Source organism: Sinocyclocheilus anshuiensis, unplaced genomic scaffold, assembly GCF_001515605.1.
Source record: "Sinocyclocheilus anshuiensis isolate Anshui unplaced genomic scaffold, SAMN03320099.WGS_v1.1 scaffold875, whole genome shotgun sequence".
NCBI lineage: Eukaryota > Metazoa > Chordata > Actinopteri > Cypriniformes > Cyprinidae > Sinocyclocheilus > Sinocyclocheilus anshuiensis.
This window is the reverse complement of record NW_015542372.1, coordinates 1,573-5,687: the sequence shown is the minus strand read 5'-3', so window position 1 is coordinate 5,687 and position 4,115 is coordinate 1,573. Positions and strand designations below refer to the sequence as shown.

The 4,115-nt window shown below is 36.6% G+C and overlaps 1 protein-coding gene across 1 annotated transcript in view; it reads right to left on the bottom strand.

Moving 5' to 3' along the window:
* LOC107692246 (thyrotropin-releasing hormone-degrading ectoenzyme-like) overlaps positions 1–4,115 on the bottom strand; it is a gene marked incomplete at its 5' end in the record, with an annotated part of 67,244 nt that overhangs the window by 62,006 nt on the left and 1,123 nt on the right. The gene's annotated exons all lie outside the window — the stretch shown is intronic.

The following is a 4,115-nucleotide window of genomic DNA, read 5'->3' as shown; positions in this document are numbered from 1 at the left end:
GAAACATCAGGAGCCCTTCCTGGGCTGGACTGGGGATCAGGAGCCCTTCCCGGGCTGGACTGGGGATCGGGAGCCCTTCCCGGGCTGGACTAGGGATCGGGAGCCCTTCCCGGGCTCGACAGGGGATCGGGAGCCTTTCCCGGGCTCGACAGGGGATCGGGAGCCCCTCCTGGGCTAAACTGAGGATTCCGAAGTCTCTCTGTAGGTCATCGCCGATGTGTTTTTCAGTCAGAACTCATTTCACACAGCGTGATTGTGAATCCCCGGCAGCTCCAGATATTTAGCATGCCAAATATTTTGCGGGCGTCGGCGACGTGTCGGCGATTCCCTCAGATCGCGTCTTTGATAATTCACACTGCGTGATTGTCACTCGCGTGAACGAGCACCGATTTGCCTCCGATGTCGGGCATTTGTAGGCGATTTCACAAAACCTGTCGGCGAGTGAAAAATCGGGCTAATATCGTGCAGTGTGAACTCGGCATAAAGTGAACCTCATATGATTGATTTTAAATGTTTTACATAGTGTGTGTATAGTGTTTCTCTAATTCTCTAATTAACTGTCAGTCAATTACAATAGAGACTTGTGCTAGCATAACTAATTTGATGCTGTAATAAGAAAAATAATACATAGCACAGACATATTTTTATTTGGAGACAATATTTAATTAAAATTAAAGTCTTGTATGACTCTTTTTCAATGTTTCAATGCATCCTGGTTGCTGTTTTTAGTCAAAATAAGTTATTTTAGTAGCCAGCAGAATGCTGCTATCTGCCTTTTGGAAAAGCCTTGATGTCGAAGTGTGTACTTGTGATTCTGAAAATCTGTCTAGATAGACAGCTTGGAACAGATCTAAAGACTCATTTCATAACTCAGGGCCCCATTCCTATATTTTGCCTGGGGCCCCCAATTCACTAAATCCGTCCCTGCCAACTGTATGTGTGTGTGTGTGTGTGTGTGTGTGTGTGTGTTAGACTAGTTCAAGTGTTTACGCAGTTAATAAAGTCTTACTTGTATTACACTTGAGGTTGTTTGTTGTTTGCTCATAACTGGAGTCCCTAATCATGCAGATTTTTGCTACATGCTCTGAGTAGTATTGTACAATAAGAAAGTTATTTTTGGTCATTGAATCTGATTCACCGCATTTTCCAGAGGTGTGATATTCTAGTGATAACAGAACTCTAACCTCCAAAAAAACATATATAATAATTATTATTATTATTATTATTGGCCAAATTAATATTTTAATTAATATTAATAAAGATGCACCTTATTAATCTTATTGATGGTCATTACATTTTTTTCTGTGTACATCGGCATCTTGGAACGGATCTAAAGATTCACTTCATAACTCAACAGATTCCAGTGGGATGGTTGTGTGTGTAATTAATGTACTCTAATTAGCAATGGCTAGTTACTCCTCTGGCGCTCTTCAGGACAGAATAATATCCTGAACGTTCCTTCATCAGATATTATAACCACATTTATAACCACATCACGTTTTGGTTTCTGATTCTGCAAAGCCAAATTACTTACAAAGGGAGACAAAAGATTGATCGCTTTCAATATGTAAATCCCCCAGAGCTAAAACACAAGTTTTCTGCAAGAGCCTTCACCACAACAGTCAAAGCAGATAAGTCAGGAACCCACTGAGAGCAGACCAACAGGACTATGAAGCACCCAATCCCGCGGTTCCAAATCACATCCGGAGGATGAAGATGGACTGTAACACTGAATTTGATTTCTTCAGGGCAGGAGCGCACTTGTCCTCTGCTATTCATAGGTCAAGCTTTGCACATTTCCAGCCAGAATGAATATTTCCTACATCCCATAATATGATCCATCTAAATGGGCGGTGTGGCAATGTGTGTAAATGAGACGCGAGCGCTTCATCACTCCAGTCAGCTCTATGAGCCCTAGAACCCATTCAGACCTCATTTATGACTCCCTCTATTCTTTTATAAGAGACATTCATCCACCTGCTTCACCAACCCATCCACCATTTACCAATGCAGACACCCTCATCCTCACAGAGAGAGAGAGAGAGAGAGAGAGAGAGAGAGGGGAATGGTTAATGGTGGTCCAGGCGAGACTAAAGCCCGACCGCTGCTTCTGAACTGTTTAGCATTCACGACTGTCTGCTGCTTCAATTTTGCAGAGACACGAGGAGGAGAAGAAATGCCACACAGAGCAAAAGACACACAGAGAGAGAATGAAATGAGCTTCAGTGAACAGAGAAAGACAGACAGCAGATGAGAGAGGAGAGCTGGATCACTAGCAGATGTGTAAGGTTGTATTTCTACTCTTAAATACTTTCAGATCTAGAGCGGTTAGGAGTTCATAAGACACTATACTGAGGATTAAGGAAGAACTGTGATTATTGCATTGAAAAAAATAGAAAATAAAACAATTAACAAACTGAATGAATGAAAAGTAATTTGATTTAAAATTATTGCTGATTAATACAATGACATTTTCGGATAAAATAAATAAATAAATAAATACATAAATAAATAAATTTTTAATTTAGGAATTTACACAAAATGTAAGAATTTATAAATGAATGAATGAATAAACATGATAAAATATAATATTTTTATTTAAGATTACTGCTGAATATAACTAAAATAAATAATCAACAACAACAAAAACAATAACAATAATAATAATAATAATAATAAAATTTACTTCTTTCTGCTTTCTACACATTGCTCAGAGATTAATCACAATTATTTTACTGTTTCATTCAACAAAAAAAAAATAATAATCAAGAAACAATTAATCAACCAAGATTCAGACAGAACTGCACATTTTATTGCTGCTGCATTAAGTATATTGATGTTGCTAATAATACCACAGGTTTATTATAGTATATATTGCACAAAACCAAACACACTAATTACAGTTGGGGTATGTCTAGACTGAATTATTCTCTAGAGAGTGAAGGAAGACTTGAAATAGGACTGATATTTGACTTTCTGAATGTTAGCATCACTCACCCATCATTGTGTTAAATATGCTAATGCTACTGCTTCTGCTAGTTCAGTGAAAGGTTCTGTTTACTATAAAATGAAACTTAAGGAGTCATAGCTCACTTTATTTATACACTTTTCAGAAGCTTTTGAGTTTTATTAACCTTAGTGAGGTACAAATGAGATGGTTTTCTCTACGCTAATTTGCTAAATTTGGTGTGAGCACTTTATTGTTTTCCGGCTCTTCTAACCCATTTTCCTCAAAAGCATATTGCCTGGCTTTAAACTCTGAGAGCTGTAGTTTACATGTCAGACGTTTGCTTAGCAAAACTGTGGGTGAAATGCTAATTTAATTATCACAGGAGTGTGGACAGTTAAGACAGTGGATCACAGCCCTGAAGTGCTTTTTGATTAATAGTCACTTACAGGGTTCTGGCCGTCAAACACGGCTCAGCATGTGAATTAGCATCTCAAAGGGAAGAGAAGCTGATGACATCCTATTGTGAGGGAAATTACTGAATTTCTGCAGAACTCTCCTTTTAAGTTTGACTCTTCACTGGGGTCCATTACAATAAAGAAACGCGGCACTGAGTTGCTCCTGTGTACTGCGTTTGCATTAGATTTCACTGAACTCAGTTGGATGAATTGTTATATAAAAGGCTCCCAGAGAATGGAAAGGTGTTGATAGGTGAAGGTGTTTGTGTCAGGTAATGTTGCCGCTGGCTTGCTGTTGGATGAATGACCTGGGCTTGTCTGCATCACTAAGAATCACTGTAGACATCTATTTAACATAGAAAATCCATCTTAAGCCAGTGTGTGTTGTTGCAATGTTATTTATATACTATTGTAGTATTTATTAATATTTTGTGTATTATAGTAATTTTTAATAGTTGTATTAGTATTTCTGTTTAGCTTTAATTTATTTTTTTTATTTCAGTTTTAGTATAATTATTTTATTTTTTGTTTAAGTTTATTAAGTTTAAATTCCTCATCTAAAATTTATTTTATTGTAATAAGTTTTTTTTATTTTATAATTTATTTTTAACAGTTTTAGTTAGCAATATCAGCACTGAATTTAATTTGACTTTTTAAATTAAATTAAATTTAATTTAATTTAATTTAATTTAATTTAATTTAATTTAATT